We start from the raw sequence: 16972 nt of genomic DNA, 5'->3' as shown, positions 1-16972 counted from the left end.
TGTGCGGGCGGCAAACCCAGTATTTGCCGGGGGTGCTGACCTTTTGGGGCGCCAAAATCCAAGAATTTTCAATGTCAATTTTTTTCACCGTATTATATTGGGTTGGGGAAAAAGAAATGTCGTATATTGTCAATATATGGCAACACTTAAACATATATTGTGTTGTACATCGTCGCATCGGGTCGCCAAGCCCGTATTGACGACAAGGAAGGTTTTGCTGTGTGTTTGGTGGGATTGGAAGGGAATCATCCACTATGAGCTGCTCAACTATGGCCGGATCCTCAACTCGGTTCTCTACTGTGAGCAGCTTGACCGTTTGAAGCAGGCGATTGACCAGAAGCGGCCAGAAATGATCAATAGGAATGGTGTTGTTTTCCACCAGGACAACGCTCGGCCTCACACATCTTTGATGACCTGCCAGAAGCTACGGGTGCTCGGATGGGATGTCCTATTGCACCCACCGTATAGTCCGAACCTGGCTCCAAGTGATTATCATCTCTTCTGGTCCATGCAAAACGCTCTTGGTGATACTAAGTTGGCATCAAAGGGGGCTTGCGAAAATTGGCTGTCTGAGTTTTTTGCAAATAAATGTTGCAGACGTTAAAATTTTTGTTTTTTGAAAACCGAAAAATCACCGGAAATCGGGGTTTTCGAAAAATTGCGACACTAATAAATGAAGTTCGAATGAGCTAATATTTTGTATAGGGTATATTATCATGCAAATCAACATTTCGCAACTAGTTCCGAATGAAAAATCGAGGTAACTATTTTTATTGGTACCCAAAACCATACGTTTCGAAGAAAAAACTAAGTCCCAGAGTGTAGATTTTTGACAATTTTTTTTTCCGAGATGACACTAGATCTCGACGTTTCATGCAATTTTAAAACATTTGGCATCGAAATTTTTTTTCGAAAAACCTCGATTTCCTTTACTCATTCCTTGGGCGATTTTGCGATTTTCAAAAAAATCATACTTTAGATTACGAAAATCTCCTTGTTTTTTTTTTGTCCTTACTTTATTTTTCCACGATTTCTGAGGCACTGAAACTTATTTTTTGAACGACCCTCGTATATCCCTTGAGGTGACCTCATACTTTTGGCTGTAACTTTTCAACGAAAAATCCTCTTAGCACTACAACGAGGAGAAGCTATAGCGCAGGAGTGACCAAAGCGTAAACCGCGGGCGACTGGTCGTCCGCGTAGTTGTTCCTAATCGATCGCCTGTCTGATATTTACACATTACTAAAATTCGTCATGTACAAAAGGAGTCGTTCCACAAAAAATGTTAAAATAAAAAGAAAGTATCGTTGACTCCAAATGAACGTTTTGCAGAGTTTGCTTTCTCGAGATCGAAATCGAAGTAGAAAACAGCCACAATTGCACCATTTGATATAAATGAAATTTTCTTAAAGCATGAGAAGCCTTTTGAAGACGGGGAAAGGAGTTTTGTTGCATCAGGAGAATTTTTGTTTGCAAATTTTAACAATGAATCTGAAGTAATTGCTTTGATTAAAAAAGTCGCTGTCAAGAGACACAATTATAAATAGAAACTAATTGATAGAAACTAGACTTGACGTAGCCCCACAGGAAATAGTCTAACGGCATCAAATCGCATGACCGAGGCGGCCAAATGACTAGGCCATTTCGTGAGATAACACGCTCACCAAACTTGGTTTTCAATAAATCAATTTTAAATTCGCTGTGTGGTTTGTGGCGCCGTTCTGTTGGAATCACATATTGTCCAAGTCCATATAATCAAATTCAGGCCAAAAATATTCGGCTATCATTGAGCGGTAGCGATTCCCATTCACAGTAACGTGCCGATCTTGATCACGGGAGAAGTGCGGCCTAATGACGCCGCCGGACCATAAACCGCACCAAACCGTAATTTTTCCGAGATGCAATGGTGACTCATGGAGTACGTGTGGATTGCTGCCTGACCAATAACGCATATTTTGCTTATTTACGAAGCCATTCAGCCAGAAATGAGCCTCATCGCTGAAGATGATTTTTCGATGGAAAGTTCTCTTAAAGTTGAGGCCATTGACTCCGAATTTCGGTAGTAAAATCTGATAATCTCGACTTGTTGTTGGATCGTATATCTTTCCATTATGAAATGGCCTTACCTTACCTAAGAGAAATATCAAGAGAGCGGGAAAAAATATGGCGGGAAATAATTAACTACGTATGGAAATCAGGTTACAGAAACGCAAATTCAGGGCAAGAGGATTGTGAATCAAATATTTTTCTTATTATTACACCCTTAGGTGCCAAGTTTTTTTTTAAGATTTAATGACAACTGTCAAAAAATCATATCCTAAATAAATTATTATAAGTGGGTGATCGTTTTTCATTGTGTCATCCAAGCGAAGCAAAAGGAATTAAATTTGAAACATCAAGGAAAAAACTGATAACAACAATTTAGGAGACAAAATTTGATGCAATTCGAAAACATTGCGACTAAATCAGCAGATTAACACATGAATACGATCGTTATACAGATTACAGTTATACAGATTAAATTTCATCTTTACGAAATGAGTTCGACAAAAGATTTGAAGATATTTCAAAAATAGACGACATAATATAATTCATGTTATTTCCATCCATGATGCAATCAACATAGAAAAAATATCAATGAAATTAAAATGCATTAGTTGAAAATGAAATCTTCAATTCTAATAGCGATATATTTTTAAAATCAAGAGAGATGAAACTCTTGTTTTCGAATGCATTTCAATTTCGAAAACATATTTACTGTACTTGTTGTAATTTGGTTTGCGAGGAAATGTGTTGCATATTTGAAAACTTTTTTCTGATATATTCTACTTATACCCGAAAACAATATAAATATTCTACTATGAATGCAATCGAAACAGGCACCCTGTTTGCGAATAAATTAGAGTACACTTGAACAAAAATATGAAAAACTTTACTAAAATATACAACCTAATGTTTCCAGTGTTTTATCAGATACAAAACAAACATTCAGGATAAAATATATTTAAAATAAAAAATAAAGAAATAAAAGAGCCTATTGTTATTATGAATAATCAGTTTTTGAGAAGAAATCATTATTCTCGTTACCTGAAACAACCTTTTACGTAACATTTTACAATCAAACTACTACTTATTAACAGTCACTTAAAAAACATATTGTATTGGTAGTCCGCCGTCTGCTTTTGAAAAGAAGGCGTAGGGAAATCAGGGAAAAACCGACACCCCCTGATTTCTTCAGTTAAAATTATGGAAAATTCGATACTTTTATAAGCTTAATCCATCGTAGATCATTGTTCAATGTAGTTTGTGAGACGATAGGTGGTGTTGTTGCTTATGAATTCTCAAAAACATTTTTTTGAAATATTGAGTCCATTCGGGGTAACACCGATATTTTCGGTCAGGGTAAAACCAACACCTGGTTTGTGTTTCATAGACAGGAAAAATGCGTTCTTACTTTTTGTAGATGCCTCGTGTATACATTCGAAAGACAAAACGACAGAGCTGAACTAATAAAACAGCCAAAACCAACGTAGAATCTGGTATGTCAAAAAAAATGCCTGACAGTGCTCATGGTATCCCTTCGTTCAACGCCCTTCGGCACATTTCACGTGGATGCTCACCTAAGCTGGGATCTTAAAGTGTCCACATAGTTTGTAGATAAACTCCTGATACTTTGAAATTATTGTAACAAGTTTTCATTCGTTTTTTCAATGGTGTCGGTTTTTTCCGACAGGTTGTCGATCTCACCCGCACTCCCATTTATTTCACCTGAAAACATCAATTTTTCTATTCTATCAAAAATGATCAACAAATACTGTAGAATGGTTCATGAACAGTTAAAGAGAGGTTCTATAACAATTGGTCGGTGTTGAGTCAGAGCGGACCAACTCGCAAAATTAAAAACTTCGAGTTATTTTACATTAGGTAAAACATTTTGTAAGTTACATTCCACATTGATCAGATTTGGAAAATCACGCATACAGGAGGAATAATATATCGAAATTGTTTTGAACGCTCAATGAAAACCCCTTAGGGGCTGACCATATACCACGTGGACAAAAAAAGCACGATTTCATTCCCTCCCCTCCCCCTCCGTGGACAAGCGTGGACTTTTCTTATACCCCTCCCCTTTTGTCCACGTGAACAATTCTATTTTCAAGAAAATAATCGAATTGCGTTTGAATATCATTTCATTTCTATTTCCTGTTTTATGTTTTTTTAAACAAAAAAAAAGGTTGTTTCCGAACCATGACTAACTATTCAGACGTAGGATTACTATAAGATATTTGATGATGTTCAATGAGTAAAGATATGATTGATGATGTTCAAAAAATGAAGTAGTCACGGGCCGAGGTTATATTACTTGTAATGTTTTATGAGTATGTTTTGCGCTACATTAGAAGAGAGGTGATCGGTATTTTTCAGCCTTATGGTGCCTTGGTGCCCAATGGCATAGTAGTGATTTGTTCTTTATTTTTTTACCTCTTAAACATTACCCGGGAAGTTTTTTTTATCGCTCTTCAGTTCTTTTCGAATTCCATTTATGTTGTCTTCGGCTAGCTTTTGTACATAAAAAATACGAGGGTCACTATTTATATTTCGGGAATAGGAACAAAAACAAATAGTTAAGCTGCGAATATATTTTTATTGTTTTTCAAAGTACTCGCCACGATGATCGATACACATGCGCTTTGCGATTGCATGCGCTTAAACCAATTTTCAAAGCATTTATTCCAATCGACACGAGCCTTTTTTTTGAGCGATTGTCAAATTATGTGGGATCCAACGTGAACATAATTTTCGCACAACTAAGTGTTCATGTAAAATCGCATATATGCTGGTGGAACTAATGCTCAGGGATGCCTCAATCTCACAATAGGTTACATGACGATCTTGCTTAATCATTTCGTGCACAGCATCGATCTTTTCTGGCACTACAGTCGATTTTGGACGACCTTCACGAAACTCGTCAGACAGCGTCGACCACGATTGAATTCACTATACCAGCGATACACAGTGGTTTTTGATGGAGCTTCATCGCCAAAAATCAAATTAAGTTGATTGACGCACTCTTGTTGTGATAATTCACGTCGAAAGTCGTAAAAAATCATCGCACGAAAATGTTCACGATTCAGTTCAATTTTTTTGCCGAGACCAAACTTTCATTTAAATATAAAATAAACAAATAGCGTCCGTATGACAAAATGTTCTGAGTTCGTATATCGTCAAAAGTGTCAAACTTTACGATGGAACCGTCAGATGGACTCACATGACATCAGTGTTGCCAATTCCCGAAATATAAATAGTGACCCTCGTACTATAATTGTTTCTGTCAATGGGTATGAATCCTGCATCTCAAAGTTGTTCAGTCATTTCGTTATGAATTTACGAAATGGTCTGCAGGGAACTGCTCCACACTCGTTTGCGTGAAACTCCCGTTTTTCCATCATTGCAATATCAGATCCCACGTTCGCAAAACACAATTTCTTTTAACTCACTCTAGTCGATAATCTAAAATGCTACAGTAAGTGTTTTCGATATCTTCGCTCACATGTTTGTCGAGCCGTTCTACATTGCAACTCTCAAACAAACTGCATCACGCACATTCTCTGCAAGGAATTCAATTTCCCAACAGCATTGCTGGCTCGAAAGCGATGATATAGTTGCAATTGTAAAATTGTCATCACGCTGTTCAAGTTATGTAAAAGTTTCGTAATGTGATGTAATTTTGGATCGTTCAACACCCAAGTTGTCGCTTAATCTCAAAGTCGTCAATCAGTGGCCAATTTCAGAGCTCATTCACTCAGCTGATCCGCAGATTCCTCACCCCATAAGTTTGAAATTGATATTTGCTTTTTGGTATCATCTTAGAAACAAAGATACACCCCACCTCTACAGAACACAAAACTAGGCTGGGGGGTAGTGCTCCAATGATTTTCCTGTGTAATTGCTTGGGAGGTATTTGTTTGGTCGGCAAGCTCGCACCGGTTTCAAGGAAAAACTTATTTATATATATTTTCTACCGGTTGTTCTACAATCTTTCGTTCAAAAACTATCATTGTGTTTTTTTATCCTATCCGAAGAGTCGCAGTTCTTGCGCTTGAAAGAATTGGGCAGTGGTCTGAATCTGCGTCATGCGGATAGAATCAAATTGGTTGTCAAAAAGAATCAAATAGAAATGTCAAAAGATGTCCAATAATCAGAAGGGAAAAAGTGTTACTTTTCTTATAATAATCCACTACATAGATAAAAAATTGCTATTAAAGGCAAAAATAATCGAATTAAATAAAATGAATGAGCTACATTTTTTAATCAATTAATGCTAGCGTTAAAATGACAAAAGCACAATAGACATTTTGATTGATACTGAAATTTCAGTATTATTGACTTCTAAAAAAATCTAAACTTAATTGTAATTCAATTTTACTTCTAGCCAAATGTTTTCTTATGTTTTTTTTTATGATTCTGAACACTAGGATTATATTATTTGAACTATTTTCTTTCATTAAAACAACTTAAATATATGAGTTCCCCAATTTAAAATATTTATTTAATTTCTAGTTCGGTGACAAAAGGTAAATAAACAGAGCCCGAGTCATGAAAACGTTTGCTTCTTCTATAGGAGAAACGTTTGACAGCATCGGAAAAACAGACAGTATGGGGAAAAAAGTTGCAAGAAATTTTTTTTTCAAGGAAAATACACTTGAAAAATAAATTCAATTGAGTCCGCATGACCCATGTCTGAATAAGCAATAATCTGAAGGTGCTCTATCCGGTGAATATGGTGAGTGGAAAAGCGCATTCCAGCCAAATTCCAAATTTTTTTTACCGGAATGTCAAAGAGACATGAGGTCGCACGTTACTCCAATACCACCACACACAGAGCATGGCTCTCTTCGAGAAAAGACCGACTTTGCGAGTAGCTGATGGTTTTTGTCAATTTTCCCAAATTTTTTCCATTCAAACTTGTTGTCACGATTTGCAACAAGAATGGCAAACAGAAAATGAATAGGGACCTGCAACTAAGAAAACAATGTCGAGCATTTCGAATAAAACAATTCTGACCTCTCTACACAGTATCAGTAACTGCTGAATTGATTGAATAAATTAGGAACAAGATCAGATCAGACGTAATGTATTTTTAAAAAAATCATTTTATGTGTCCACGTGGAAATTATCTGTACCCCCTCATCGTGGACAAACGTGGACAGCTTCATAACCCCTACCCCCTCTAAAGTTGCTCACGTGGTATGTGGACAGCCTCTTATAGCACCGATCTTCAAACTCGTTTTTCTCGAAATCATAAAAATGTTACATGGTCCGGTCTGACTTAACATCGACCAATTTGAAGTCGAAGACACATGGTAGATCTTGGAAATCTGTGGAAATCCTTAGGGTGTCGGTTTCACCCTGATTTCCACTACGTGATGGTGAAAAGTTTGGCCAACCCTGCTAGAGCGGATATAGCATCAGATTTTGACGTAGAACTACGTCTTTCAGGAAGGGTGCCGAATCAGAAAACAGGTCACGTTTTTATGAAATATAGTTAACGTTAATAACTATTTTCACTGTGAACGAATTCTCATGATTTGCATACCAATCAAATCGGAAATTCTCCAAGATTTGTTTGATATGCTATATATTACAATTCGTTAATCTCTAAACGGTTTAAATTCATGAAAACTGGAAGAACTTCATTTTTTTTCATACACTTTTTTCTGCCAATTTGTGTGCTAACCCTACCGTATTTCGAATGCTTATAACTCGAACAAGATCGGAAAGATGTTTGCAACAATAGGGAACATTTCTACGTGTCTATCACAATTATTAAAATGTTATTTTTCATGAGATGAACAATTGAATAACTGTGAAATGTCAAGCGTTATCTAAACGCCCTAACTGCCAAGGGTTGATTGGCCCGATTTACGGTGAAAATCCGTTTTGCAAATATACATGAAATCGTCATTTCAGACACTAGAGGTGAATGAACTTTCGCGGTTCGAGAACTACATAAACATGAGATGTGCAATCATTTCAGAGGGAAATGTAAAATACAATAATCGTTTGCAATTCTTCCGTTCACATATTTTGGTAGTCCGAGGCATCATATCGAACGTAAAAGGACGGTCATCAAATTTACGAAGAACATAATCTTTTACAAAAATTTCGATGAATTCTAAAATAATATCCGAAGTGGTAAACAAGTGGATTGCATAATATAATTGCGTAGTTCTACGTCGAAAATAAGCGGTCGTGTTCTAGATACAACCCCTTACAATTTTTTCATTTATAACGAGAGACTGACTAACATCTATGAGCATGGATCAATTGAAGCAGGTTGCGTCAAATTTCGGGCGGAAGTATTCTTCAGATGTTGAAACAGAGGAACTTGTATCAGAGTTGGAAATGCTCAAGATGCAGATGAAGGACCTATTACCTGACTTGAACTCTTCGACGCCTTGAACATTATTCTCAGGTATTCTGTCGATCCTGACATCGTGCGAACGCAGTTTCAGCAAGCTTAAATTGATTCAAAATTATCTTCTAAAATAAGCCAAGGCCGACTCAATGGCTTGGCAATTCATTGGAAAAAATCGCTAAAAATCGCTAATACCTTGATTTAGATAGAATTGTGGATCGTTTTGCTTCAGCTAAAGCACGCAAGGCAAGTATTTGACTATAGAATAAGCGAAGCTGGTGATGATATTTCTAGTCTTCTAAATACGATTAAACTGCTCAAAGTGAACATTGGTAGAAGTGAGTAGTTTTCACAAAATATCATAGTCTCAAAACTAGTGACAAAATCGAAAAAAGTGGTACTTTTTGGGGCGCCATTTTCTTAGTTTGCCGGGGGCACTATCTACTCTCACTACGCCGCTGCTCACGTTATCCAACTTCTTCGCTCCGAGGCGGAACTGGCAGTATAAAGCATCGATCGCAGATGGAACATATTCGTAGAAGGCCTCATAAACGCAGTATTCAAGGAAAAATTGTTCCATTGAAATATTTTTGTAGGTTTTTTCTCATCGCCAACCGGAATCAGTTCATTTTTATTGCATGCGTTACGGAATGATAAAAAAAATAACACGTACTTGCACTTCTATTATTTCGAACAGCACTGTTCTATTGCCATATGGTCTCTCATTTTCACAAAAAACAATCTCAATACAATTCGAAATTCGAAAAGCAATGATTGTAAATAAAAAATAAATGTTAGATTCATATCGCAATTCAAAAGACTTCATCGAATTCTTCCTCCGAGCGTCCATCGAACCTGAAATTCTAATGAGTTACGGTGCAGTGGCATATACTGTCTCAGAAGCTTACGAATATCCTATTAAATCAATCGAAGGTGTTTAAAAATTCATTGGCTCATTTCGAGCATCAAATACATCATTTAAAAATGTATGTTAGTAACGTGCTTCTCTCTACAGTTCGTGTCTGTCATGATTTAACAACTCTACTAATAGTCTAGGAGTACCTTTCAAATATATCAGATCTATCAAGATAATCCGACGCTTAAGTCTAATGCGATCAATTTTTCGAATTTACACCTCCACGCGAGAAGCCGACGCCGCAGCAGTAGCTTTCTTACAACGATCTTTCCAAACGCGCACATATGCAAAATAGCACGCGATGGCGGTACTTCGATAGACTGTGGAGTGTGTTGTTTGATTGACACTCTCGCTTTTTTTTCTTCCTGCCACCTAGTTTAGCCAATGAATAATTAATCAGTTTACTTGATACATGCATGCGCTAATGAAGTCTTCGGGACGCAATCCTGAGCTTGATGGGCTGCTACAGCTACTGTTTGTTTGTACCCACTTTCGGTAGGGCCTAAGAGCGAACCAGTGTTTGATTTGCACCTTGCCGTGAGATTTTTTACGCCCAATTTAAGTTTGGTGACACACTGGAGTTTGTCATGCATCAGGTGCTATGATAAATTTGAACACGGTGTCCGTGTTTGCATTTTGTTTTGTAAATCTTCGACGCGCCGTTTGTTTTCTGTTTGTATGCTCTTGTTAAATTTGGTTGTTTGCAAATAGGCTTCTCAAGAGGCAATAAACACTTCAAGTTCACGCATAGACCAGCATGGTTTTTTCTAAATTATCATATCTAATACGCAAAAGGTTATGCTTTTGTTTCTATGATTGGAACTATCGATGGCTCTTCCACTAAAGTTATGTCTGTATTTCATGAGTAATTTTTCGCTGAACATTTTTCAAGCGTATTTGACGAAACTAGAGTGGGTCAGGATGAAGTCAGGAATGCTATGAGGAACGTACCAGTGAATGCCTTTAACTTGCGTATTGGTGACATTGCAGTTTCGGACGTTCTTACAGCCTTAACAAAAATGAAGTCCTCGGTTTCAGCGGGACCGGCAATCATTTTAAAACGTTATGCGGAAACTGTCTGTGAGCCTCTGAGATTCATCTGCAATAAATCACTTTCGGACTCTGTTTTTCCGGATAAATGGAAGGATTCTATCATGTTCCCAACTTTTAAAGAAGGAGACAAGAGAAACATCGAAAACTACCGTGGAGTTACATCATTGTGTGCCTGTTCAAAGCTGTTGGAAATACTAGTTTACAATATAGGGTAACACGGGGTGAGTTGGACATATGGGGTGATTTGGACCACCCCATTATCTCAAAAAGTATGGCTCAACTTGGATTTTTTATAATGTCATCTTCTTTTATTGTTGAACCGTATATAACTAACGTAAAAAAACTTTGGTAAAATTCGACAGGTTGAAGGAAACGGTAGCATTAACACAGCAAGCACTTTTATTGTCAAAAAATGTGAGTTTTCCGATCGTGGTTTTAAGGTTTTTCCCGCTGATTAAACAAACTTTTCGTGTATTGTGCAGTAAAGTTCTGTTCTCCTACAGAAGAGGAGCAATTTGATGCAGCGAAACAGTAAGTTTGATAACAATAAATGAAATTAATTGCATTTTAATTTTTGGATGTTGTGTGGGGTGACATGGACATGTTTTTGTGGGGTGAATTGGTCCTACAGATTTGAGGCTTTTCTTTGGTCTAATTGATTCCAGATGCCACTAAATTACAAAAAGAGGATGGGCAGACAACGTTGGAAGAAGGAGGAGCTTGAAAGACCAACGCAGGTCATCAAGAACGGATTTTCTTTGACCAATCATCGACAGTGTTTGAAAATGCTCGAACAACAGTGAAAAGATCCATGCATAATTCGAGATGGTCCCAATCCTATTTTTCTGGTCTGAAATCTGGCCAAGACACCTGGTATCGATCCCAGAACACTGTTACTGATTGTAACATTATTTCTAAATACTTTAAATAAACATAAGAATGTTTTTTTCGATGATACACACACTGGACCAAATCACCCCACAGATGGTCCAAATCACCCTACATCAAATTTTAATGTCCAAAAATCGTCTCTTTCATTTTATGATATATTTGGTAGTTTGAAGCTTGATATAATGATTAAACATTATTGATTGAGAGAAAACAAGTGTAGCTCAGTATACAATGTGACATTTTTTATTTAGACCGTATTGGTTTGGAAATATTAGGCGATTTGCTTAGGTGGTCCAAATTCCCCCCTTTTCCCCTACTGATACACACCGCTAGAACGTATATATCCCCTGATCAGCATGGATTTTTCCCAGGAAGATCAACTACCACTAACCTGATACAGTTCACATCTGATTGCTTATTAAGTATGCATGATGGTTATCACACTGATGCTATATACACCGATTTAAAGGATGTGTTTGACCGTGTTAATCACCGAATTCTACTTGCAAAAGTGGAACGATTAGGAATCGAAGGTCGGGTTGTCAAGTGGTTGAAGTCCTACCTTGTTAACTGCCGTCTTCGCGTAAAGCTTGGTTGTCACGAGTCATGCCTTTTTACCAACAGCTCTGGAGTTCCTCAAGGGAGTAATTTAGGACCGCTTCTGTTTTCTCTGTTTTTTCAACGACGTGTGCTTTGTTATCCCCCAAGGGTGTAAAATTATATACGCAGATGACCTAAAAATCTACTCAACAGTACGATCAGCAGAGGACTGTAAGCAACTGCAGGGTTATCTTGATCTCTTTGAAGACTGGTGCAACAGAAATTATCTGGTGATAAGTGTGAAGAAATGTGCCATTATATCCTTCACCCGCAAACTGTCTGCAATACAATGCAATACTATCTGCGGAGAAACGCTGGAAAGAGTCTCGAGCATAAGAGATCTAGGAGTAGAGCTGGATTACAAATTGACTTTTCGGAACCATTACTCCAGCATCATCGCTAAGGCTACCCGGAATCTAGGCTTCATCTTTCGTGTTTCAAAGGAGTTTCGTGATCCTTACTGTTTACGAGCTTTGTACTATACGTTGGTGCGTTCCGGCGTGAATCAGCAGCTGTCGTATGGAGTCCCCACCATGAAGTCTGGATAAAGCGGATTGAAGCAGTACAAGCGAGATTCGTTAGATACGCACTACGGTTTTTACCCTGGAACAACCCAATCGATCTGCCGCCGTACGAGAGTCGATGTCGTTTACTTGGAATGTCTACCTTGAAGATAAGGAGAAACCACCAGAAAGCCATATTTGTTGGGAATCTACTGCTAGGAGAAATTGACGACCCCCAACATACTTTCACGAATCAACCTCAGCGTCCCATCCAGACAACTTCGCCCTCGGCAAATCCTTGGGCTGAACTTTTATAGAACTGAATATGCCCAGAACGAACCAATCAGATCAATGTGTGCTATTTTTAACGAAGTTTATAACTTATTTGATTTTAATGTTAGTGTTAATGTATTTACTGATCGACTTCGATCAATGGTATAATATTAAGAATGTATTATAAAATTCATGTAGACTTTTCTGTTCGATGAATAAATGTAAATGTAAATGTAAATGTAATAGACTGTTAAAAGTCAATTATTGTTTTGTATGTGACATGTACATCATTGTATCAGTGCAAAAATTAATATCGAACGAGTCAACATTGAGTTTCAGTAATAAGATTTGAACAAGGCAATAAACATTTCAATTGATCAAATTTGTAATGAGCGTTCTTCTTATAGCAGAACGAATTCGTTTTGGGGGAAGTCACTTCAAAATGCAATGAAGACAATTTGACTGTGAAGAATGAAATGATATAGTCGAGTCGGTAGAGGGAGATAGCGACTGAACGCCCGACTGACTGTTTAGTCGTTTTGGCGGAGAAACTGCGTGAAGAAGCCAAAAGTCATTTCCGGCGGCTGAGACGAACCAGCCCAAGAGGCTGAAAGTCTCAAAAAAAAAAATACGAATAAAAAAAAAAGGAGGATAACTGACTATCCTCAGTTGACCATGACTATGCCGAGCCCTGGTCTGATTTGTTTATATTTGCGATGACAAATGTACAGTGTCGACGTCTGGTGGCGATATTAGTGCTTGAGAGGTAAGTTATTCTCTACCAGATCAGAAGGACCAAGTACAGTGTAAAATTATAAAATTTTGAATGAAAATTTCTACTTAATGTTGTTTGACTCAGCCAACTTCGTCCCGCCCAAGATTTTTTTTATACATTCAAACATTCACGTTTTCTTACGTTTACTAGTATTTCTACAAAAACTCGTCATTATAGTATCACATTATTTTCGGACACAATGCTCGTTCAAGATTTTTCAATCACTTGCAAATAACCTTTTTCTCCGTTACATGGAATACATGTTTGATACAGAAAAATAGTAAAATGAAGACATTATATAAAATAGGGCGGATTCTGATGCGCGAATAAGAAGTGACAGCCTCACTCAATTTCCGAAGGCGACTGTGGTGAGATATTTACCTTGAATGAACTCTCATGAACACTCACTCAATTCTCGTGGGCGATTGCAGTGGAAAAATTTGCCATTTTGTGACTTTTGAAGTCGTACCCTCATTTGTTATCGACTAGTACGAGCAATGGAATCCAAAAATAGGATTAGACAATTCCAAAGGATTTGAACGATCTCTAATCATTCGCCGTTCCTAACGGGCAATTGCTACACCAGATTCAAAGATGTAGTCATCATCTACATTGTGAAAATTTTCGGACAAAACTGTGCATTCTGAAATAATTTATATTTATTATTAACATGTAGTCAGTTCAAGTATTTGGTATGTTATTACTAATGACAATAATGTACATCTTCTGCAGCCGCTGTAACGCGGAACAAAATTAAAATGTATGTTTACAATAGTTGACCCTAACTGATACGAGAAACTCAATTCCGCATACCGTTTCCTTCCTCCAAAAACACAAATCAGACTATCAAAAACTACGAAAAGCTACTTCAGTAGGTGAAAATCGTATATGCTTAATCAACTTCTTCCATGTGTGAGGCATCCTCGATGTCATCCACTAGTGAAGGAACATTTTCACAAGTAGTTGCGGCTGGAGTATCATCTGTGCTCATAGCTTCGTCCTCATCGATTCCAAGACCCAGCTTGACCATACGATAGATGCGAGATGCGTTCACACCAAGCTCATCCAATGAGAATCCAGACGATAACAGCGCAGTTTCGAACAGTAGCATTACAAAATCCTTAACAGCTTTATCGTTTTTATCGGCTCATTGTCTATGGATAAAGTTTAGCTTTTGAAAATAGTTGAAAGGTGACAATAAATATATCTTACCTTGATGGCTTTTATGTGAGGAGACTATAAAATAATGTTCACTGCAATGTTATAAATAATAGTCAAGCTTTGACCCAAACTTAGCGAAATTTTTACAGAATTAGCACCGGACACTAAGTCAAACCATGAATGCGGAATCAAAACATGAATACAAAATCAAAACAATTGAAATAACATACAATAATATTAACGCAAAGGGACTATGAAAAACAGATTTCAAAACATATTTTTTTATCTTCTTATCCCTGTGATATCATTTTTCAGCAATTATAATAAGAGGAAAAAAATTATAAAGATAAACGAAATAATTTCCTGTACATATTTGTAACAAGGAATGAAATTTTTTAAAATTAAAAGAATATATATTCATAAAACACATTGAATGCATAAAGCCTTTGCAAAAAAACACAAGCTTTGTCATATATTCCAATGAACACTTTACCATTTTTCGTTCATTAGGTATTTTAGTCTAAAATGAACCTCTCATGTAATGCCAATCGCCTTCAGCGATACGGTGACTTGGATCATGTGACTTTGAGGAGTTCATTACTGTCACATTCCATTCGCGCAGGAGAATTAGGCCCAATATAATTTATATTGTTATAAAATATAGGAGTGCGTTTTTACCCTGAAAATATTACCACTTTCGAACAACGAACAATTTCGTCAGCGTAAGCATTAAATGGACTAACAACGCTCGTCGGGATCTCGAACCATCATAAGAACCCTCCCCGGCTCCAGAAACCCCTACATACAAATTTAGGGGTTAAACGGTAAGGTAATTTCCACGTGCATAAAGGGTGTGTCACATCAAATTGCATCACGGAAAAAACGCTGTAGAAATTTAATTTTTAGGAATTATATCTTCAGCTTTCGCTTATAATCAGATAAGAGTGTATAGATCACGCTGGCCATGCTTCACTGTAAATTTTTCGTAAATTTGGAAAAATGTCGTCGAACGAAAAAGAGCGTCGTGAATTAATCCTGTTCACTCATTTTGAGAATCCGGAGTTGTCACATCGGGACATCGGTAAGATGCTGGGAATCGTCCAATCCACGGTCAGCAGAGTACTAAAACGATACTTCGAGAACCTAACCATCGACCGGAAGGTGAAGAACGGCAAAAATGGATGCTCCGTCAGTGAAAAAGTTCACAAGCGCGTAGTTAAGCAGTTTAGACGTGATCCGAGAAGTTCGGTCCGGGATGTCGCCAATAAGCTGAATTTGTCAAGTTCATTCGTCCAGCGGACCAAGCAGCGGGAGGGCCTGCGTACATACAAGGTTCAGGAGGCTCCTAACCGCGACGAAAGGCAAAACATGGTGGGGAAGACGCGAGCCCGGAAGCTGTACACCGAAATGCTGACGAAGCCGCATTGCCTGGTAATGGACGACGAAACCTACGTCAAAGCGGACTTTCGTCAGCTGCCGGGCCTGTTGTTCTTCTCCGCAGAGGACAAATTCAGCGTTCCGGAAGAGATTCGCAAGCAGAAACTATCCAAGTTTGCCAAAAAGTACATGGTGTGGCAAGCGATCTTCTATTGCGGAAAGCGGAGCGCCCCCTTCGTGATGACCGGCACGGTAAACGGGCAGGTTTACCTTAAGGAGTGCCTACAGAAGCGCTTACTACCACTATTGAAGCAGCACGAGGGCCCGACCATCTTCTGGCCGGATCTCGCTTCGTGCCACTATTCAAAGAACGTGTTGGAGTGGTACGAAGCCAACGGGGTCACCTTCGTGCCAAAGGAAATGAACCCGCCCAACGCGCCGGAGCTTCGCCCAATAGAGAAATATTGGGCGATTATGAAGCAGGCCCTCCGGAAGAACCCAAAAGTTGTCAAATCGGAGGCGGACTTCAAGAGAAAATGGATTTCTGTTCAAAAAAAACTACAACCTGACGTTGTACAGAACCTTATGGACGGGGTAAAGAGAAAGGTGCGAGCATACGGGATTGGGCTCGAAGTATGAATAAAAAGAAAATGCCAAAAGTTGTTTAGTAGTTTTTATTTTACTGTCTAAAATTTTCAAAAGGATCGGTCTATTGGGCGAATTTCTACAGCGTTTTTTCCGTGATGCAATTTGATGTAACCCACCATGTTTTGCCTTTCGTCGCGGTTAGGAGCCTTCTGAACCTTGTATGTACGCAGGCCCTCCCGTTGCTTGGTCCGCTCGACGAATGAACTTGACAAATTCAGCTTATTGGCGACATCCCGGACCGAACTTCTAGGATCACGTCTAAACTGCTTAACTACGCGCTTGTGATCCTTTTCACTGACGGAGCATCCATTTTTGCCGTTCTTCACCTTCCGGTCGATGGTTAGGTTCTCGAAGTA

Source organism: Toxorhynchites rutilus, chromosome 2, assembly GCF_029784135.1.
Source record: "Toxorhynchites rutilus septentrionalis strain SRP chromosome 2, ASM2978413v1, whole genome shotgun sequence".
NCBI classification, from domain to species: domain Eukaryota; kingdom Metazoa; phylum Arthropoda; class Insecta; order Diptera; family Culicidae; genus Toxorhynchites; species Toxorhynchites rutilus.
Note: the sequence above shows the minus strand (reverse complement) of the source record.